The sequence below is a fragment of the Panulirus ornatus genome, chromosome 46 (assembly GCF_036320965.1).
Source record: "Panulirus ornatus isolate Po-2019 chromosome 46, ASM3632096v1, whole genome shotgun sequence".
Lineage (NCBI taxonomy): Eukaryota > Metazoa > Arthropoda > Malacostraca > Decapoda > Palinuridae > Panulirus > Panulirus ornatus.
This window is the reverse complement of record NC_092269.1, coordinates 14,084,574-14,109,573: the sequence shown is the minus strand read 5'-3', so window position 1 is coordinate 14,109,573 and position 25,000 is coordinate 14,084,574. Positions and strand designations below refer to the sequence as shown.

The following is a 25,000-nucleotide window of genomic DNA, read 5'->3' as shown; positions in this document are numbered from 1 at the left end:
ACTTTCGTGTAATAATAACATCATCAGGGGAGACACAAGAGAGAAATATAACAGTCAGTTGATATACATCGAAGAGCCGAAGCTAGGACGAAATTTGGTAAACATGTGATTGTCCAAAACATACAACGAGCGTTCATAAACTTATCATTTTGCATTTCTTATCAACAATAAAGTTATCTAATTTGTACAGACCATCACTAATATTAAGATTATAATTCTTTGTGTATTTAATAATAGAAGATTCAATGATATTTCTCTTGGCAATAGAGTTAGAGTTAACAACTGAGATGGCGTTACTCCAGTCAATACAATGATCATAGATTTTAACATGATTAAACAAGGGATTTGATTCTTGTCCCGTTCTTATACTATATTTATGTTGCTTAAGTCTAACAGAAAGATCCTTACCAGTCTGACCCTCCTGTATGTTCAGACCCAGATCACTCAAAACCTTTTTCATTCCATCCTTCCACCTCCAATTTGGTCACCCACTTCTCCTTGTTCCCTCCAACTCTGACACATATATCCTTTTTGTCAATTTTTCCTCACTCATTCTCTCCATGTGACCAAACCATTTCAAAACACCCTCTTCTGCTCTCTCAACCACACTCTTTCTATTACTACACATCTCTCTTACCCTTTCCACACTTTGTCGGTCTAACCATCTCACACCACATATTGTCCTCAAAATCTCATTTGCAGCACATCCATCGTCCTGCGCACAAATCTATCTATAGCCCATGCGATGCAACCATATACCATTGTCGGAACCACCATTCCTTCAAACATACTCATTTTTGCTTTCCGAGATAATGCTCTCGCCTTCCAAACATTTTTCAACACTCCCAGAATTTCGCACCCTCCCCCACTTTAGCTTCCATGGTTCCCTCCGCTGCCAAATCCACTCCCAGATATCTAAAACACTTCACTTCCTCCGGTTTTTCTCCATTCAAACTTAACTCCCAATTGACTTGTCCCTTAACCCTACTGTTCCTAATAACCTTGCTTTTATTCATATCTCCTCTCAGCTTTCTTCTTTCACACGGTTTACCAAACTCAGTCACCAGCTTCTACAGTTTCTCATCCGAATCAGCCACCCATGCTGTATCATCAGCGAACAACTGACTCACTTCCCAAGGTCTCTCATACACAACAGACTGCATACTTGCCCTTCTCTCCAAACCTCTCGCATTCACATCCCTAACAACCCCATTCATGAACAACCATTAAACCGACATTCAATGAGAACCAATCACTTTCCTATCTTCCTTCCTGTACATATGCCTTACATCGTTGATAAAAACTTTTCATTGCTTCTAACAACTTGCCTACCACACCATATATTCTTAATGCTTTCCACAGAGCATCTCCATCACCTCCATCATATGCTTTCTCCAGATCCATAGATGCTACATCAAATCATTTTGTTTTCCTAACTGTCTCACATACACTCATCAAAGCAAACACCTGATTCACACATCCACTACTACTTCTGAAGCCACACTGCTCTTCCCCATTTTGATGCTCTGTACATGCCTTCGCCCTCTCAATCAATACCCTCCCTCATAATTTCTCAGGAATACTCAACAAACTTATACCTCTGTAATTTGAGCACTCATCTTTATCCCCTTTCCCTCTGTACAATGTCACTATCCAAGCATTCTGCCAATTCTCAGGCACCTCACAATGAATCATATATACATTAAGTAACTTTATCAAATAGGCAACCACACAGTCACCCCATTCTCTAAGAAATTCCACTGCAATACCATCCAAACCTGCTGCCTTGCCGGCTTTCATCTTCCACAAAGCTTTTACTACCCCATCTCTCTTTACCTATTCATTCTCCCTAACCTTCACACTTTGCAAACCACCTAAACCAAAACACCCTATATCTGCCACTCTATCATCAAACACATTCAACAAGCCTCCAAAATACTCACCCCATCTCCTTCTCAAATCACCAGTACTTGTTATCACCTCCCCATTAGTCGCCTTAAGTAATGTTCCCATTTGTTCCCTTGTCTTACGCACTTTATCTACTTAATTCCAAAAAATCGTTTTACTTTCCAAAAATTTAATGATACTGTCCCACCCCGACTTTCACTTGCCCTCTTTTTCACCTCTTTCACCTTTCTCTTGACCTCCGGCCTCTCTTCTATACATCTAAAAAGTCATTTGCATTATTCTCCTGCAAAAATCGTCCAAATAACTCTCTCATCTCTTTCCCTAGTTATCTATCTATCTATCTACCTATATATGTATATATATATATATATATATATATATATATATATATATATATATATATATATATATATATATATATATATATATATATAGGGTGTTTTGGTCGAGGTGGTGTGCAAAGTGAGAGGGTTAGGGAAAATGATTTGGTAAACAGAGAAGAGGTAGTAAAAGCTTTGCTGAAGATGAAAGCCGGCGAGGCAGCAGGTTTGGATGGTATTGCAGTGGAATTTATTAAAAAAGGGGGTGACTGTATTGTTGACTGGTTGGTAAGGTTATTTAATGTATGTATGACTCATGGTGAGGTGCCTGAGGATTGGCGGAATGCGTGCATAGTGCCATTGTACAAAGGCAGAGGGGATAAGAGTGAGTGCTCAAATTACAGAGGTATAAGTTTGTTGAGTATTCCTGGTAAATTATATGGGAGGATATTGATTGAGAGGGTGAAGGCATGTACAGAGCATCAGATTGGGGAAGAGCAGTGTGGTTTCAGAAGTGGTAGAGGATGTGTGGATCAGGTGTTTGCTTTGAAGAATGTATGTGAGAAATACTTAGAAAAGCAAATGGATTTGTATGTAGCATTTATGGATCTGGAGAAGGCATATGATAGAGTTAATAGAGATGCTCTGTGGAAGGTATTAAGAATATATGGTGTGGGAGGCAAGTTGTTAGAAGCAGTGAAAAGTTTTTATCGAGGATGTAAGGCATGTGTACGTGTAGGAAGAGAGGAAAGTGATTGGTTCTCAGTGAATGTAGGTTTGCGGCAGGGGTGTGTGATGTCTCCAAGGTTGTTTAATTTGTTTATGGATGGGGTTGTGAGGGAGGTGAATGCAAGAGTTTTGGAAAGAGGGGCAAGTATAAAGTCTGTTGGGGTTGAGAGAGCTTGGGAAGTGAGTCAGTTGTTGTTCGTTGATGATACAGCGCTGGTGGCTGATTCATGTGAGAAACTGCAGAAACTGGTGACTGAGTTTGGTAAAGTGTGTGAAAGAGGAAAGTTAAGAGTAAATGTGAATAAGAGCAAGGTTATTAGGTACAGTAGGGTTGAGGGTCAAGTCAATTGGGAGGTGAGTTTGAATGGAGAAAAACTGGAGGAAGTGAAGTGTTTTAGATATCTGGGAGTGGAGCTGGCAGCGGATGGAACCATGGAAGCGGAAGTGGATCATAGGGTGGGGGAAAAATTCTGGGAGCCTTGAAGAATGTGTGGAAGTCGAGAACATTATCTCGGAAAGCAAAAATGGGTATGTTTGAAGGAATAGTGGTTCCAACAATGTTGTATGGTTGCGAGGCGTGGGCTATGGATAGAGTTGTGCGCAGGAGGATGGATGTGCTGGAAATGAGATGTTTGAGGACAATGTGTGGTGTGAGGTGGTTTGATTCAGTAAGTAACGTAAGGGTAAGAGAGATGTGTGGAAATAAAAAGAGCGTGGTTGAGAGAGCAGAAGAGGGTGTTTTGAAATGGTTTGGGCACATGGAGAGAATGAGTGAGGAAAGATTGACCAAGAGGCTATATGTGTCGGAGGTGGAGGGAACGAGGAGAAGAGGGAGACCAAATTGGAGGTGGAAAGATGGAGTAAAAAAGATTTTTTGTGATCGGGGCCTGAACATGCAGGAGGGTGAAAGGAGGGCAAGGAACAGAGTGAATTGGAGCGATGTGGTATACCGGGGCTGACGTGCTGTCAGTGGATTGAATCAAGGCATGTGAAGCGTCTGGGGTAAACCATGGAAAGCTGTGTAGGTATGTATATTTGCGTGTGTGGACGTATGTATATACATGTGTATGGGGGGGGGGGATTGGGCCATTTCTTTCGTCTGTTTCCTTACGCTACCTCGCAAACGCGGGAGACAGCGACAAAGTATAAAAAAAAACCCGGTATACCACATCGCTCCAATTCACTCTATTCCTTGCCCTCCTTTCACCCTCCTGCATGTTCAGGCCCCGATCACAAAAAATCTTTTTTACTCCATCTTTCCACCTCCAATTTGGTCTCCCTCTTCTCCTCGTTCCCTCCACCTCCGACACATATAGCCTCTTGGTCAATCTTTCCTCACTCATTCTCTCCATGTGCCCAAACCATTTCAAAACACCCTCTTCTGCTCTCTCAACCACGCTCTTTTTATTTCCACACATCTCTCTTACCCTTACGTTACTTACTGAATCAAACCACCACACACCACACATTGTCCTTAAACATCTCATTTCCAGCACATCCATCCTCCTGCGCACAACTCTATCCATAGCCCACGCCTCGCAACCATACAACATTGTTGGAACCACTATTCCTTCAAACATACCCATTTTTGCTTTCCGAGATAATGTTCTCGACTTCCACACATTCTTCAAGGCTCCCAGAATTTTTCCCCCACCCTATGATCCACTTCCGCTTCCATGGTTCCATCCGCTGCCAGATCCACTCCCAGATATCTAAAACACTTCACTTCCTCCAGTTTTTCTCCATTCAAACTCACCTTCCAATTGACTTGACCCTCAACCCTACTGAACCTAATAACCTTGCTCTTATTCACATTTACTCTTAACTTTCTTCTTCCACACACTTTACCAAACTCAGTCACCAGCTTCTGCAGTTTCTCACATGAATCAGCCACCAGCGCTGTGTCATCAGCGAACAACAACTGACTCACTTCCCAAGCTCTCTCATCCCCAACAGACTTCATACTTGCCCCTCTTTCCAAAACTCTTGCATTTACCTCCCTAACAACCCCATCCAGAAACAAATTAAACAACCATGGAGACATCACACACCCCTGCCGCAAACCTACATTCACTGAGAACCAATCACTTTCCTCTCTTCCTACACGTACACATGCCTTAAATCCTCGATAAGAACTTTTCACTGCTTCTAACAACTTTCCTCCCACACCATATATTCTTAATACCTTCCACAGAGCATCTCTATCAACTCTATCATATGCCTTCTCCAGATCCATAAATGCTACATACAAATGCATTTGCTTTTCTAAGTATTTCTCACATACATTCTTCAAAGCAAACACCTGATCCACACATCCTCTACCACTTCTGAAACCACACTGCTCTCCCCCAATCTCATGCTCTGTACATGCCTTCACCCTCTCAATCAATACCCTCTCATATAATTTACCAGGAATACTCAACAAACTTATACCTCTGTAATTTGAGCACTCACTCTTATCCCCTTTGCCTTTGTACAATGGCACTGTGCACGCATTCCGCCAATCCTCAGGCACCTCACCATGAGTCATACATACATCAAATAACCTTACCAACCAGTCAACAATACAGTCACCCCCTTTTTAATAAATTCCACTGCAATACCATCCAAACCTGCTTCCTTGCCGGCTTTCATCATCCGCAAAACTTTCACTACCTCTTCTCTGTTTACCAAATCATTTTCCCTAACCCTCTCACTTTGCACACCACCTCGACCAAAACACCCTATATCTGCCACTCTATCATCAAACACACTCAACAAACTTTCAAAATACTCACTCCATCTCCTTCTCACATCACCACTACTTGTTATCACCTCCCCATTTGCGCCCTTCACTGAAGTTCCCATTTGCTCCCTTGTCTTTAGCACTTTATTTACCTCCTTCCAGAACATATTTTTATTCTCCCTAAAATTTAATGATACTCTCTCACCCCAACTCTCATTTGCCCTTTTTTTCACCTCTTGCACCTTTCTCTTGACCTCCTGTCTCTTTCTTTTATACATCTCCAACTCAATTGCATTTTTTCCCTGCAAAAATCGTCCAAAAGCCTCTCTCTTCTCTTTCACTAATACTCTTACTTCTTCATCCCACCACTCACTACCCTTTCTAATCAACCCACCTCCCACTTTTCTCATGCCACAAGCATCTTTTGCGCAATCCATCACTGATTCCCTAAATACATCCCATTCCTCCCCCACTCATCTTACTTCCATTGTTCTCAACTTTTTCCATTCTATACACAGTCTCTCCTGGTACTTCCTCACACAGGTCTCCTTCCCAAGCTCACTTACTCTCACCACCCTCTTCACCCCAACATTCACTCTTCTTTTCTGAAAACCCATACAAATCTTCACCTTAGCCTCCACAAAGTAATGATCAGACATCCCTCCAGTTGCACCTCTCAGCACATTAACATCCAAAAGTCTCTCTTTCGCACGCCTGTCAATTAACACGTAATCCAATAACGCTCTCTGGCCATCTCTCCTACTTACATAAGTATACTTATGTATATCTCGCTTTTAAACCAGGTACTCCCAATCATCAGTCCTTTTTCAGCACATAAATCTACAAGCTCTTCACCATTTCCATTTACAACACTGAACACCCCATGTATACCAATTATTCCCTCAACTGCCACATTACTCACCTTTGCATTCAAATCACCCATCACTATAACACGGTCTCGTGCATCAAAACCACTAACACACTCATTCAGCTGCTCCCAAAACACTTGCCTCTCATGATCTTTCTTCTCATGCCCAGGTGCATATGAACCAATAATCACCCACCTCTCTCCATCAACTTTCAGTTTTACCCATATTAATCGAGAATTTATATATATATATATATATATATATATATATATATATATATATATATATATATATATATATATATATATATATATATATATATATATATATATATATATATGTATATAGTGCATTTTCGTGTAATAATCACATCTTCAGGGGAGACACAAGAGAGAAATATAAGTCAGTTGATATACATCGATGAGACGAAGTTAGGACGCCATTTGGTAAAGATATATATATATATATATATATATATATATATATATATATATATATATATATATATATATATATATATATATATATATACTTATGTATGTATTTATATATTTATATATTCCTATGACTCCATGGGGAAAGTGAAACACGATAAGTTCCCAAGTGCATTTTCGTGTAATAATCACATCTTCAGGGGAGACACAAGAGAGAAATATAAGTCAGTTGATATACATCGATGAGACGAAGTTAGGACGCCATTTGGTAAAGATATATATATATATATATATATATATATATATGTATATATATATATATATATATATATATATATATATATATATATATATATATATATATATATATATATATATATATATATATATATATATATATATATATATATATATATATATATATATATATATATATATATATATATATATATATATATATATATATATATATATATATATATATATATATATATATATATATATATATATATATATATATATATATATATATATATATATATATATATATATATATATATATATATATATATATATATATATATACGTATATATATATATATATATATATATATATATATATATATATATATATATATATATATATATATATATATATATATAGATATATATATATGTATATATATATATATATACATATATATATATATATATATATATATATATATATATATATATATATATATATATATATATATATATATATATATATATATATATATATATATATATATATATATGTATATATATATATATATACATATATATATATCTATATATATATATATATATATATATATATATATATATATATATATATATATATATATATATATATATATATATATATATATATATATATATATATATTATCCCTGGGGATAGGGGAGAAAGAATATTTCCCACGTATTCCCTGCGTGTCGTAGAAGGCGACTAAAAGGGAAGGGAGCGGGGGGCTGGAAATCCTCCCCTCTCGTTTTTTTTTTAATTTTCCAAAAGAAGGAACAGAGGGGGCCAGGTGAGGATATTCCAAAAAACGCCCAGTCCTCTGTTCCTAACGCTACCTCGCTAACGCGGGAAATGGTGAATAGTTTGAAAGAAAGAAAGAAATATATATATATATATATATATATATATATATATATATATATATATATATATATATATATATATATATATATATATATATTTTCTTCTTTTCTTTCAAACTATTCGCCATTTCCCGCATTAGCGAGGTAGCGTTAAGAACAGAGGATTGGGCCTTCGAGGGAATATCTTCATCTGGCCCCCTTCTCTGTTCCTTCTTTTGGAAAATTAAAAAAAAAAGAAAAAAGAAAAATATGAGAGGGGAGGATTTCCAGCCCCCCCGCTCCCTCACCTTTTAGTCACCTTCTACGACACGCAGGGAACACTTGGGAAGTATTCTTTTTCCCCTATCCCCAGGGATGGGGAGGTGATAACAAGTAGTGGTGATGTGAGAAGGAGATGGAGTGAGTATTTTGAAGGTTTGTTGAATGTGTTTGATGATAGAGTGGCAGATATAGGGTGTTTGGGTCGAGGTGGTGTGCAAAGTGCGAGGGTTAGGGAAAATGATTTTGTAAAAAGAGAAGAGGTAGTAAAAGATTTGCGGAAGATGAAAGCCGGCAAGGCAGCAGGTTTGGATGGTATTGCAGTGGAATTTATTAAAAAAGGGGGTGACTGTATTGTTGACTGGTTGGCAAGGTTATTTAATGTATGTATGACTCATGGTGAGGTGCCTGAGGATTGGCGGAATGCGTGCATAGTGCCATTGTACAAAGGCAAAGGGGATAAGAGTGAGTGCTCAAATTACAGAGGTATAAGTTTGTTGAGTATTCCTGGCAAATTGTATGGGAGGGTATTGATTGAGAGGGTGAAGGCATGTACAGAGCATCAGATTGGGGAAGAGAAGTGTGGTTTCAGAAGTGGTAGAGGATGTGTGGATCAGGTGTTCGCTTTGAAGAATGTATGTGAGAAATACTTAGAAAAGCAAATGGATTTGTATGTAGCATTTATGGATCTGGAGAAGGCATATGATAGAGTTGATAGAGTTGATAGATATAAATATATATATATGTATATATATATATACATGTTAAATATATATATATATATATATATATATATATATATATATATATATATATATATATATATATATACATTCACCTCCCTAACAACCCCATCCATAAACAAATTAAACAACCATGGAGACATCACACACCCCTGCCGCAAACCTACATTCACTGAGAACCAATCACTCTCCTCTCTTCCTACACGTACACATGCCTTACATCCTCGATAAAAACTTTTCACTGCTTCTAAGAACTTGCCTCCCACACCATATATTCTTGATTCCTTCCACAGAGCATCTCTATCAACTCTGAAGGTGCGCATTCATATGCACTTTATTCGTATTCATATACCTCCGCGTTGTACAGTTAGGTTCGGTAAAACGCTATCAGCTGGCTATGTGCGTCTGTTAGGAAATAACCGGTACAGACCCCGTTGCTCACCATTGTGAGACGAAGGGTATTCGAGTACTTAGTGTTTCGAATAGTTGGTTTCTATTATACAGTCCCATAGCCTAGCGGTTAGCATGCCTTCCTCTTGCACAGGGGTCCCGGGTTCGATCCTGGCTGTTGGAGGTTTGTATGTTCTATGAAGGTGCGCGTTCATATGCACTTTATTCGTATATATATATATATATATATATGTTTTGAACGAGACCGGGTTATAGTGATGGGTGATTTGAATGCATTTGTGAGTAATGTGGCAGTTGAGGGAATAATTGGTGTACATGTGGTGTTCGGTTTTGTAAATGGAAATGCTGAAGAGCTTGTAGATCTGTGTGCTGAAAAAGGATTGGTGATTGGGAATACCTAGTTTAAAAAGAGCGATGTACACAAGTAAACTTATGCTAGTAGGAGAGATGGCCAGAGAGCGTTATTGGATTACGTGATCATTGATAGGCGCGTGAAAGAGATTTTTTTGATGTTAATGTGCAGAGAGGTGCAACTGGAGTGATATTTGATCATTATCTTGTCGAGGCGAAGGTGAAGATTTGTAAAGGTTTTCAGAAAAGAATGGAGAGTGTTGAGGTGAAGAGAGTGGTGAGGGTAAGTGAGTTTGAGAGGAGACTTGTGTGAGGAAGTAACAGCAGAGACTGAGTCCAGAATGGAAAAATGTGAGAAGAAAGGACGTAAAGTAAATGAGGGAGGAATGGGATGTATTTAGGGAAGCAGTGATGCTTTGCGCAAAAGATGCTTGTGGCATGAGAAGCGTGGGAGGTGGGCAGATTAGAAAAGGTGGTGAGTGGTGGGATGAACAAGTAAGATTATTAGTGAAAGAGCAGAGAAAGGTATTTTGACGAGTTTTTCAGGGAAATAGTTCAAATTGCTGGGAGATGTATAAGAGACAGAGGCAGGAGGTCAAGAAAATTGTGGAAGAGGTAAAAAAGAGGGCAGATGAGAGTTGGGGTGAGAGAGGATCATTAATTTGTCGGGAGGATAAAAAGATGTTTCGGGAGGAGATAGTTAAAGTACGTAAGATAGGAGAACAAATGGGAACATTGGTAAAGGGGGCCTATGGGAAGTAATAAGAAGAAGTGGTGATGTAAGAAGGAGATTGAGTGATTGATTTGAAGGTTTGTTGAATGTGTTAGATGACAGAGTGGCATATATAGGGTATTTTGGTCGAGGTGGTGTGCAAAGTGAAAGGGTCAGGGAGAATGATTTGATAACCAGAGAAGAGGTAGGGAAAGCTTTGCGAAAGATGAAAGCCGGCAAGGCGGCGGTTTTGGATGGTATTGCAATGGAATTTATTAAAAAAAAAAAGGGGGTGACTTTGCTGTTGACTGGTTGTTGATGATATTCAATATATGTATGAATCATAGTGAAGTGCCTGAGGATTGGGGGAATGCATCCATAGTGCCATTGTACAAAGGTAAAGGGGATCAAGGTGAGTGTTCAAATTACAGAGGTATAAGTTTGTTAGGTATTCCTGGGAAATTGTATAGGAGGGTATTGATTAAAAGGGTGAATACATGTACAGAGCATCAGATTGGGGAAGAGCAGTGTGGTTTCAGAAGTGGTAGAGGATGTGTGCATCAGATGTTTGCTTTGAAGAATGTATGTAAGAAATACTTGAAAAAACATATGGATTTGTATGTAGCATTTATGTAACTGGAGAAGGTATATGATAGAGCTTACAGAGATTCTCTGTGGAAGGTATTAATTGGTGTGGGAGGTAAGTTGCTGGAAGTAGTGAAAAGTTTTTATCGAGGATGTACGGCATGTGGACAGTAGGAAGAGAAGAAAGTGATTGGTTCCCACTGAATGTCGGTTTGCGGCAGGGGTGCATGATGTCTCCATGGTTGTTTGGGAGACGAATGGGAGAGTTTAGAAAGAAGGGCAAGTATGCAGTCCGTTGTGGACGAGAGGGCTTGGGAAGTGAGTCAGTTGTTGTTCGCTGATGATACAGCGCTAGTGGCTGATCCGGGTGAGAGACTGCAGAAGCTTGTAACTGAGTTTGATAGTGTGTGAAAGAAGACAGCTGAGAGTAAATGTGAATAAGAACAAGGTTATTATGTACAGTAGGGTTGAGGGACAATTCAATTGGGGAGGTATGTTTGATAGGAGAAAAACTGAAGGAGGTGAAGTGTTTTAGATATCTGGTAGCGGATTTGGCAATGGATGGAACCATGGAAGCGGAAGTGAGTGTTGGAAATGTGATGGAAATAAGATGTTTCAGGACATTATGTGGTGTGTGTCCAAACCGGTTTAAACACACCCTTTTCAGCCCTCCATTCCACTATTTTCACTGTCACATAACTCTTTTACCCTTTTTTACTTCCTTGATCAAAACACCTCGCACCACATATCGTTCCCAAACATTTTGTCTCCAACACTTCCACCCTCCTCTGCACATCCTCATCCGTAGCCTATGTCTCGCATCCATAAAACATTGTACCTTCAAACATACCCAATTTTACCCTCCAAGGCAACGATCTTCCACACATTCTTCATTGCTCCCAGATCCTTCGCCCCCTCCCCGACCCTATGACTCACTTCTGCTCCCATGTTTTCATTTGCTGTGATGTCCACGCCAAGATATCTAAAACACTTCTCTTCCTCCAGATTTTCTCAATCCAGACTTACATCCCAACTAACTTGTCCCTCACCCTGATTAACTAAATAACCTCCTTTCATACATTTTTCTCAACTTAGTCACCAACTTCTACAGCTTTTGAACAAATCTTACCAGTGCTGTATTATAAAAAAACAAGAACTTGTTCAGTTTCCCCTCCCCCCTCCCTCATACCCAAATAGCTGCATAGTTAACCCTCTCCAAAACTCTCACCGCCACATCTATAAATAATTTTGACAGCAATGTAGACATCGTCCACTACTGTTGTAGACTAACCTTCAATGGAGTCACTCGCTTTTCTGTTTTCCAACTCGTTCACATGCCTTAATTCGTGAAAATAACTTCTATTTGCTTCAAAAAACTTTCGTACCCCCATCATATATCCTTAAGACCTCTATAACAATCTTTCTCCAAATCCTTCTGTTTAAATATTTGTCACACATTAGTAAACACCTGATTCACACATCCTCTACCACTTGTGATACCATACTGCTCTTCCCCAGGAATACTTAACAAACTTATACCTCTATAGTTTAAACACTCTCTTTTATCCTCCTTACCTATATAAATTGGCACTATGCACGCATTCTGCTAGTTCTCAGGTACCTCACCATGGTCCATACTTATATTGTAATACTTAAATAACCAAATCACCAACACAGTCACCCCCATAGCTAAGAATTCAACTGCAATATCATACACTTCCACTGAGTTACAACACATCCTCTTACGTAAGTTTTAAGGCTTTCACCACCTCTCCTAACTTCACCAGACAACTCTCCATGACTCTCTCACCTCGCACACCATCCCGAACAAAAGTAACCTAAATCTTCCACTCCGTCATCAAAAACATTCAAGAAACCCTAAAAATACGCACTACAGCGTCACCACCATCGATGTTCCCATATCTTCTCCTGTCTATCGCATACTACTCGTCTCCTAAAACATTTTTAATGACTCACTTCTCAAGCCCGCTCATCTACAAAAGACTGCATACTTGCCCCTCTCTCCAAGACACTTGCACTTACCTCCTTAACCACCCCAGCCAAAAACATATTAAACAACCATGGGAACATCACCCACAGCTGCCGCAAACCGATATTTATTGGGAACCAATTACTCTCCCCACTTCCTGCTCGTACAAATGCGTTACATACTCGATTAAAAAATTTCACTGCTTTTAGCAACTTACCTCCCACACAATATACCCTTAAAATCTTCCAAAAAAGCATCTCTATCAACCCAATCATTTGCCTTCCCCAGATCCATAAATCCTACATAAAAATTCAACTGTTTTTGTAAGTATTTCTCACATACATTCTTCAATACACACACCTGATCCACACATCCCCTACCACTTCTGAAACCACACTGCTCTTCCCCATATATATCTTTATCAATACCTATACTATATATATATCTATCTCTTACTCTCTCCATCTCTCTCTCTCTCTCTCTCTCTCTCTCTCTCTCTCTATATATATATATATATATATATATATATATATATATATATATATATATATATATATTTTTTTTTTTTTTTTTCTTTTATACTTTGTCGCTGTCTCCCGCGTTTGCGAGGTAGCGCAAGGAAACAGACGAACGAAATGGCCCAACCCCCCCCATACACATGTATATACATACGTCCACACACGCAAATATACATACCTACACAGCTTTCCATGGCTTACCCCAGACGCTTCACATGCCTTGATTCAATCCACTGACAGCACGTCAACCCCGGTATACCACATCGTTCCAATTCACTCTATTCCTTGCCCTCCTTTCACCCTCCTGCATGTTCAGGCCCCGATCACAAAAAATCTTTTTCACTCCATCTTTCCACCTCCAATTTGGTCTCCCTCTTCTCCTCGTTCCCTCCACCTCCGACACATATATCCTCTTGGTCAATCTTTCCTCACTCATTCTCTCCATGTGTCCAAACCATTTCAAAACACCCTCTTCTGCTCTCTCAACCACGTTCTTTTTATTTCCACACATCTCTCTTACCCTTACGTTACTCACTCGATCAAACCACCACACACCACATATTGTCCACAAACATCTCATTTCCAGCACATCCATCCTCCTGCGCACAACTCTATCCATAGCCCACGCCTCGCAACCATACAACATTGTTGGAACCACTATTCCTTCAAACATACCCATTTTTGCTTTCCGAGATAATGTTCTCGACTTCCACACATTCTTCAAGGCCCCCAGAATTTTCGCCCCCTCCCCCACCCTATGATCCACTTCCGCTTCCATGGTTACATCCGCTGCCAGATCCACTCCCAGATATCTAAATCACTTCACTTCCTCCAGTTTTTCTCCATTCAAACTCACCTCCCAATTGACTTGACCCTCAACCCTACTGTACCTATTAACCTTGCTCTTATTCACATTTACTCTTAACTTTCTTCTTCCACACACTTTACCAAACTCAGTCACCAGCTTCTGCAGTTTCTCACATGAATCAGCCACCAGCGCTGTATCATCAGCGAACAACAACTGACACACTTCCCAAGCTCTCTCATCCCCAACAGACTTCATACTTGCCCCTCTTTCCAAAACTCTTGCATTTACCTCCCTAATAACCCCATCCATAAACAAGTTAAACAACCATGGAGACATAACACACCCCTGCCGCAAACCTACATTCACTGAGAACCAATCACTTTCCTCTCTTCCTACACGTACACATGCCTTACATCCTCGATAAAAACTTTTCACTGCTTCTAACAACTTTCCTCCCACACCATGTACTCTTAATACCTTCCACAGAGCATCTCTATCAACTCTATCATATGCCTTCTCCAGATCCATAAATGCTACATACAAATCCATTTGCTTTTCTAAGTATTTCTCACATACATTCTTCAAAGCAAACACCTGATCCACACATCCTCTACCACTTCTGAAACCACACTGCTCTTCCCCAATCTGATGCTCTGTACATGCCTTCACCCTCTCAATCAATACCCTCTCATATGATTTACCAGGAATACTCAACAAACTTATACCTCTGTAATTTGAGCACTCACTCTTATCCCCTTTGCCTTTGTACAATGGCACTATGCACGCATTCCGCCAATCCTCAGGCACCTCACCATGAGTCATACATACATTAAATAACCTTACCAACCAGTCAACAATACAGTCACCCCCTTTTTTAATAAATTCCACTGCAATACCATCCAAACCTGCTGCCTTGCCGGCTTTCATCTTCCGCAAAGCTTTCACTACCTCTTCTCTGTTTACCAAATCATTTTCCCTAACCCTCTCACTTTGCACACCACCTCGACCAAAACACCTTATATCTGCCACTCTATCATCAAACACATTGAACAAACCTTCAAAATACTCACTCCATCTCCTCACATCACCACTACTTGTTATCACCTCCCCATTTGCGCCCTTCACCGAAGTTCCCATTTGCTCCCTTGTCTTACGCACTTTACCTCCTTCCAGAACATCTTTTTATTCTCCCTAAAATTTAATGATACTCTCTCACCCCAACTCTTATTTGCCCTTTTTTTCACGTCGCGTCTGTCATATAAAGCGCCTCTTCGCAAACGGAACTACCTTGGCCCACCAGTGATGCTACTACGTTTGTGAATCGGGAACCATTGCCACACAAACCCCGCCAGGTGGTAGAGTTTCCCGCAGTGTATCGAGACAGACTTCCCCAGAACTTTTTTTTTAAAGGGGAAGTAAATGTTTATAGTTGTGTTACTGGATTGATAGTTTTCATACATGGTGTTTTGACAAGAAAATAGTGAAACTGGAGAAAAATGTAGCTTAGACATTGAAGCTTATTGATACAGTGGTTAGATTGATGAAAACTGCTATTGACGTTTGTGTAAATAAATTATACATTTCCTTTTTCCATAGCCAGAGGTTGAACCATTATGTGACATTCATTTTTTCATTCATTTCAAGCTAGAAGTTTCAGTTTTCTAAATTGTTTCTTACATTTTTCATATGTATATATATGTATGTGTGTGTGTGTGTGTGTATGTGCGTATGTATGTGTATGTGTGTGTATGTGTATATGTATATATATATGTATATTATCCCTGGGGATAGGGGTGACAGAATACTTCCCACGTATTCCTCGCGTGTCGTAGAAAGCGACTAGAGGGGACGGGAGCGGGGGGCCAGAAATCCTCCCCTCCTTGTATTAACTTTCTAAAATGGGAAACAGAAGAAGGAGTCACGCGGGGAGTGCTCATCCTCCTCGAAGGCTCAGAGTGGGGTGCCTAAATGTGTGTGGATGTAACCAAGATGTAAAAAAGGAGAGATAGGTGGTATGTTTGAGGAAAGGAACCTGGATGTTTTGGCTCTGAGTGAAACGAAGCTCAAGGGTAAAGGGGAAGAGTGGTTTGGGAATGTCTTGGGAGTAAAGTCAGGGGTTAGTGAGAGGACAAGAGCAAGGGAAGGAGTAGCAATACTCCTGAAAAGGAGTTGTGGGAGTATGTGATAGAATGTAAGAAAGTAAATTCTCGATTAATATGGGTGAAACTGAAAGTTGATGGAGAGAGGTGGGTGATTATTGGTGCATATGCACCTGGGCATGAGAAGAAAGATCATGAGAGGCAAGTGTTTTGGGAGCAGCTGAATGAGTGTGTTAGTGGTTTTGATGCACGAGACCTGGTTATAGTGATGGGTGATTTGAATGCAAAGGTGAGTAATGTGGCAGTTGAGGGAATAATTGGTAAACATGGGGTGTTCAGTGTTGTAAATGGAAATGGTGAAGAGCTTGTAGATTTATGTGCTGAAAAAGGACTGATATATATATATTATATATATTATATATATATAATATATATATATATATATATATATATATATATATATATATATATATATATATATATATATATATATATATATATATATATATGTATATATATATATATATATATATATATATATATATATATATATATATATATATATATATATATATATATATATATATATATATACATATATATATACATATATATATATATATATATATATATATATATATTTATGTGCTGAAAAAGGACTGATATATATATATTATAGATATTATATATATATAATATATATATATATATATATATATATATATATATATATATATATATATATATATATATATATATATATATATATATATATATATATATATATATATATATATATATATATATATATATATGTATATATATATATATACATATATATATATATATATATATATATATATATATATATATATATATATATATATATATATATATATATATATATATATATATATATATATTATATATATATATATATATATATATATATATATATATTATATATATATATATATATATAATATATATATATCAGTCCTTTTTCAGCACATAAATCTATATATATATATATATATATATATATATATATATATATATATATATATATATATATATGAAAGTAAAATCCACTTTAGTAGAAGTTTATACAATTTCATTTAACATTTAATTCTTTCATACATCTGGTACGACATGTTTCGTTGAAACAATACACTTCAACAGGTGGTAGTACTTAAAAAAAGTTTTTCAGATCTCAACATCACACTTGATTTCTGCCGTCCAACACCAGTCATTCTAAACCAAGCAATGTCTGCTTTTTCTGGTTGTACCCTTTGTAAGGGAGAGTGATTGAGAGAGATCAGGTGACGGGGATTGACTTGGCTAGCTGGGTGTTTGTTTTTTTTTGGTTTCGTTTAATGTCAGTTTTCTCATAATGATTTGGTTATTGCTAGGATGGGTCCTAGAATTGCCCTGGGAGAAATTAAAAGTCTTAGTATTAGTAAATACATTCAATGATTTTGCGATTGTGGACTGGCCATCGATAAATACAAGCCTCAGGGAGGTATGAAAATATACTCTTACTGCCAGGCACGATCTAGGGCCACACTCGCAATAATGATAATGATGATATCAATAATAATAAGAACAATAATTATTATATTGATAATGATAATGATTGATAGCGATAACGATAATAATGATAATAATGATGGTAATAATAATAATAATAATGATAATGATACTAATGATAATAATGATAATAATAATAGTAATAATGATAATAATAATAATAATAATAATAATAATAATAATAATAATAATAATAATAATAGTAATATTAATCATAATCATAATAATGATAATAATCATAATAATAATATTAATAATAATAATAATAATAATAATAATAATAATAATGATAATAATAATGATAATGATAATAATGATAATAATAATAATGATAATAATAATAGTAATAATGATAATAATAATAATAATAATAATAATAATAATAATAATAATAATAATAATAATATTGAATCAAGGCATGTGAAGCGTCTGGGGTAAACCATGGAAAGCTGTGTAGGTATGTATATTTGCGTGTGTGGACGTGTGTATGTACATGTGTATGGGGGGGGGGGGGTTGGGCCATTTCTTTCGTCTGTTTCCTTGCGCTACCTCGCAAACGCGGGAGACAGCGACAAAGTATAAAAAAAAAAAAAAAAAAAAAAAAAATAATAATAATAATAATAATAATAATAGCAATATTAATCATAATCATAATAATGATAATAATCATAATAATAATATTAATAATAATAATAATAATAATAATAATAATAATAATAATAATAATAATAATAATGATAATGATAATAATGATAATAATAATAATGATAATAATAATAATAAAATATGATAATAGAAATAATAATAATAGTAATGATAATCATAATCATAATAATAATAATATCATAATAATAATAATAATAATAATAATAATAATAATAATAATAATAATAATAATAATAATAATGATAATAATAATAATAATAATAATAATAATAATAATAATAATAATAATAATAATAATAATAATGATAATAACAATAATAATAATAAGAAGAAGAATAAAGGTAATAATAATAATAATAATAGTAATAATAATAATGATAATAGTAATGATAATAATAATAATAATAATAATAATAATAATAATAATAATGATAATAGAAATAATAATAATAATGATAATAATAATGATAACGATAATGATAATGATAATGATAATGATAATAATAATAATGATAATGATAATGATAGTGATAATGATAGCAATGGTAATAACAATAGTAATAACAATAGTAATAATAATTACAATAATGATAACAATCATAAGGATTGAAATAACAATAATAATCATAATGACAAGAAGCTCCACAAGGAGTAGAGGCACTGAGAGTGGGAGATGACATTGACAGTTCTCGTCAACATGGTTGTGTGGTTCGGTAGCATTCGTAAATCTTAGACTATTTTGACTGAGCCAGTTGTATGCAATGCATAGATCATTGTATTGATCCACATTCATGGCACCAACCTGTTTGAGCAAGATCACTGTTATATCAAGCAAATGCACCAATGACTAAGACTTCAGAGAGGAGAGAAGTAAACAGCGTCTTACGTCGAGCGCGACGCCGTCCTGTGGGTTGCAGGAGACCAGGCAGGCGTGAGGTGAAGCCAGGGAATGAGCTGTGGACGTTTGGTACCGCAGCAGTAATTGTAGTGACGAGCACCGCTGGCAACTCCCACTGATGATCTCTCATTGGTAAATCCGGCAGTGATGAGAGAGACGTGAGCAGCAGGTCTACAATAATCACAGCTCGATTTACGAAGGTCAAACCTACAACACTGAGTATACGTACGACGAACAAGATATATCTGAAGTATTCCTCAAACAGAGTTCGAACGTATGAGCCAGTTTAACTATAAGTAGAAAATGTAATGATTGTGCATAGTTGAGACTTTATTTTACATTTTAAGAGTATTTTAAGTACCATGAGCTATGATGTAGCTTATGTTCAGGATTGTTAAGATATCGTAAGCGATTCAGTCGCCTCATATCAATACAAGAGCCATATACATAGCAGTATTATGTATAGTCTCGGAATTGTCCTTAACGACCAATAGAAGTTACCAAAATATTTTGTTTTCTGAATGTAACTTGAGGAAGGAAACTTAAATGACCATGAAAGCTCGTTGGCTAAAAGCTCAAATAGACAGCCAATCAAACAATGAATTTTTATTTTTATTAATATTACTATTATACTTTGTCGTTGACTCCTGCGTTAGCGAGGTAGCGCAAGGAAATATACGAAAGAATGACCCAATTCACCTAATATACACACGCAAATATACAATACCTACACAGCTTTCCATGGTTTACCCCAGACGCTTCACATGCCCTGATTCAATCCACTGACAGCACGTCAACCCCGGTATACAACATCGATTAAATTCACTCTATTCCTTGCCCTCCTTTCACCCTCCTGCATGTTCAGGCCTCGATCACACAAAATCTTTTTCACTCCATCTTTCCACCTCCAATTTGGTCTCCCACTTCTCGTTCCCTCCACTTCCGACACATATATCCTCTTGGTCAATCTTTCCTCACTCATTCTCTCCATGTGCCCAAACCATTTCAAAACACCCTCTTCTGCACTCTCAACCACGCTCTTTTTATTTCCACACATCTCTCTTATCCTTACATTACTTACTCGATCAAACCACCTCACACCACACATTGTCCTCAAACGTCTCATTTCCAGCACATCCATCCTCCTGCGCAGAAACTCTATCCATAGCCCAGGCATCGCAACCATACAACATTGTTGGAACAACAATTCCTTCAAACATACCCATTTTTGCTTTCCGAGATAATGTTCTCGACTTCCACACATTCTTCAAGGCTCACAGGATTTTCGCCCCCTCCCCCACCCTATGATCCATTTCCGCTTCCATGGTTCCATCCGCTGCCAGATCCACTCCCATATATCTAAAACACTTTACTTCCTCCAGATTCTCTTCATTAAAACTTACCTCCCAATTGACTTGACCCTCAACCCTACTGTACCTAATAACCTTGCTCTTATTCACATTTACTCTTAACTTTCTTCTTTCACACATTTTACCAAACTCAGTCTCCACCTTCTGCAGTTTCTCACATGAATCAGCCACCAGCGCTGTAACATCAGCGAACAACAACTGACTCACTTCCCAAGCTTTCTCATCCACAACAGACTTCATACTTGCCCCTCTTTCCAAAACTCTTGCATTCACCTCCATAACAACCCCATCCATAAACAAATTAAACAACCATGGAGACATCACACACCCCTGCATCAAACCTACATTCACTGAGAACCAATCACTTTCCTCTCTTCCTACACGTACACATGCCTTACATCCTCGATAAAAACTTTTCACTGCTTCTAACAACTTGCCTCCCACACCATATATTCTTAATACCTTCCACAGAGCATCTCTATCAACTCTATCATATGCCTTCTCCAGATCCATAAATGCTACATACAAATCCATTTGCTTTTCTAAGTATTTCTCACATACATTCTTCAAAGCAAACACATGATCCACACATCCTCTACCACTTCTGAAACCACACTGCTCTTCCCCAATCTGATGCTCTGCACATGCATTCACCCTCTCAATCAATACCCTCCCATATAATTTACCAGGAAAACTCAAGAAACTTATACCTCTGTAATTTGAGCACTCACTCTTATCCCCTTTGCCTTTGTACAATGGCACTATGCACGCATTCCGCCAATCCTCAGGCACCTCACCATGAGTCATACATACATTAAATAACCTTAGCAACCAGTCAACAATACAGTCACCCCCTTTTTTAATAAATTCCTCTGCAATACCATCCAAACCTGCTGCCTTCCCGGCTTTCATCTTCCGCAAAGCTTTTACGACCTCTTCTCTGTTTACCAAATCACTTTCCCTAACCCTCTCACTTTCCACACTACTTCGACCAAAACACCCTATATCTGCCACTCCATCATCAAACACATTCAACAAACCTTCAAAATACTCACTCCATCTCCTTCTCACATCACCACTACTTGTTATCACCTCCCCATTTGCTCCCTTCACAGAGGTTCCCATTTGCTCCCTTGTCTTACGCACTTTATTTACCTCCTTCCAGAACATCTTTTTATTCTCCCTAAAATTTAATGAACTCTCACCCCAACTTTCATTTGCCCTCTTTTTCACCTCTTGCACCTTTCTCTTGACCTCCTGTCTCTTTCTTTTATACATCTCCCACTCAATTGCATTTTTTCCCTTTTTTTTTTGATTGGGAGATGTATAAAAGAAAGAGACAGGAGGTCAAGAGAAAGGTGCAAGAGGTGAGAAAGAGGGCAAATGAGAGTTGGGGTGAGAGAGTATCATTAAATTTTAGGGAGAATAAAAAGATGTTCTGGAAGGAGGTAAATAAAGTGCGTAAGACAAGGGAGCAAATGGGGAGGTGATATATATATATATATATATATATATATATATATATATATATATATATATATATATATATATACATATCCCTGGGGATAGGGGAGAAAGAATACTTCCCACGTATTCCCTGCGTGTCGTAGAAGGCGACTAAAAGGGGAAGGAGCGGGGGGCTGGAAATCCTCTCCTCTTGTTTTTTTTTTTTCCCAAAAGAAAGAACAGAGAAGGGGGCCAGGTGAGGATATCCCTCAAAGGCCCAGTTCTCTGTTCTTAACGCTACCTCGCTAATGCGGGAAATGGCGAATAGTTTGAATGAAAAAAAAAAAAAATATATATATATATATATATATATATATATATATATATATATATATATATATATATATATATATATATATATATATATATATATATATATATATATATATATATATATATATATATATATATATATATATATATATATATATCCCCAGGGATATATATATATTATCCCTGCGGATAGGGGAGAAATGATACCTCCCACGCATTCCTCACGTGTCGTAGAAGGCGACTAAAGGGGACGGGAGCGGGGGCCAGAAACCCTCCCTTCCTTGTATTTTAACTTTCTAAAAGGGGAAACAGAAGAAGGAGTCACGCGGGGAGTACTCATCCTCCTCGGAGGCTCAAATTGGTGTGTCTAAATGTGTTTGGATGTAACCAAAATGAGAAAAAAGGAGAGATAGGTAGTATGTTTGAGGGAAGGAACCTGGATGGTTTGGTTCTGAGTGAAACAAAGCTCAGGGGTAAAGGGGAAGAGTGGTTTGGGAATGTCTTGTGAGTAAAGTCAGGGGTTAGTGAGAGGACAAGAGCAAGGGAAGGAGTAGCACTACTCCTGAAACAGCAATTGTGGGAGTATGTGATAGAGTGTAAGAAAGTAGATTCTAGATTGATATTGGTAAAAATGAAAGTTGATAGAGAGAGATGGGTGATTATTGGGGCATATGCACTTGTGCATGAGAAGAAAGATCATGAGAGGCAAGTGTTTTGGGAGAAGCTGAATGAGTGTGTTAGTGGTTTTGATGCACAAGACCGGATTATAGTGATGAGTGATTTGAATGCAAAGGTGAGTAATGTGTCAGTTGAGGGAATAGTTGGTATACATGGGGTGTTCAGTGCTGTAAATGGAAACGGTGAAGAGCTTGTACATTTATGTGCTGAAAAAGGACTGGTTATTGGGAATACCTGGTTTAAAAAGCGAGATATACATAAGTATACGTATGTAAGTAGGAGAGATGGCCAGAGAGCGTTATTGGATTACGTGTTAATTGATAGGTGCCTGAGAGAGAGACTTTTGGATGCTAATGTGCTGAGAGGTGCAGCTGGAGGGATATCTTATCGTTATCTTCTGGAGGCGAAGGTGAAGATTTGTAGGGGTTTTCAGAAAAGAAGAGAGAATGTTAGGGTGAAGAGAGTGGTGAGAGTAAGTGAGCTTGGGAAGGAGATTTGTGTGAGGAAGTACCAGGAGAGACTGAGTACAGAATGGAAAAAGGTGAGAACAAAGGAGTTAAGGGGAGTGGGGGAGGAATGGGATTTATTTAGGGAAACAGTGATGGCTTGCGCAAAAGATGCTTTGGAGATGGGTTGATTAGAAAGGGTAGTGAGTAGTGGGATAAGGAAGTAAGATTATTAGTGAAAGAGAAGAGAGAGGCATTTGGACGATTTTTGCAAAGTAAAAATACAAATGAGTGTGAGATGTATAAAAACAAGAGGCAGGAGGTCAAGAGAAAAGTGGAAGAAGTGAAAAAGAGGGCAAATGAGAGTTGGGGAGAGAGTATCATTAAATTTCAGGGAGAATAAAAAGATGTTCTGGAAGGAGGTAAATAAAGTGCGTAAGACAAGGGAGCAAATGGGAACTTCAGTGAAGGGGGCTAATGGGAAGGTGATAACAAGTAGTGGTAATGTTTAGAAGGAGATGGAATGAGTATTTTGAAGGTTTGTTGAATGTGTTTGATGATAGAGTGTCATATATAGGGTGTTTTGGTCGACTTGGTGTGCAAAGTGAGAGGGTTCGGGAAAATGATTTAGTAAATAGAGAAGAGGTAGTAAAAGCTTTGCGGAAGATGAAAGCCGCCAAGGAAGCAGGTTTGGATGGTATTGCAGTGGAATTTATTAAAAAATGGGTTGACTGTAATGTTGACTGGTTGGTAAGGTTATTTAATGTATGTATGACTCATGGTGAGAAGCTTGAGGATTGGCGGAATGTTTGCATAGTGCCATTGTACAAAGGCAAAGGGGATAAGGGTGAGTGCGTAAATTACAGAGATATGAGTTTGCTGAGTTTTCCTGGTAAATTATTTGTGAGAGTATTGATTGATAGGGTGAAGGCATGTACAGAGCATCAGATTGGGGAAGAGCA

The 25,000-nt window shown here is 37.4% G+C and overlaps 1 protein-coding gene and 1 long non-coding RNA gene across 2 annotated transcripts in view; both read right to left on the bottom strand.

Moving 5' to 3' along the window:
• Positions 1–19,803, bottom strand: part of LOC139763145 (uncharacterized) — a 21,024-nt gene extending 1,221 nt beyond the window's left edge. Inside the window, exon 1 of the long non-coding RNA XR_011716042.1 lies at positions 19,670–19,803. This is a non-coding gene — a long non-coding RNA (uncharacterized lncRNA). The remainder of the gene's footprint in view (positions 1–19,669) is intronic.
• Positions 1–25,000, bottom strand: part of LOC139763312 (probable glutamate receptor) — a 244,468-nt gene that overhangs the window by 86,111 nt on the left and 133,357 nt on the right. The gene's annotated exons all lie outside the window — the stretch shown is intronic.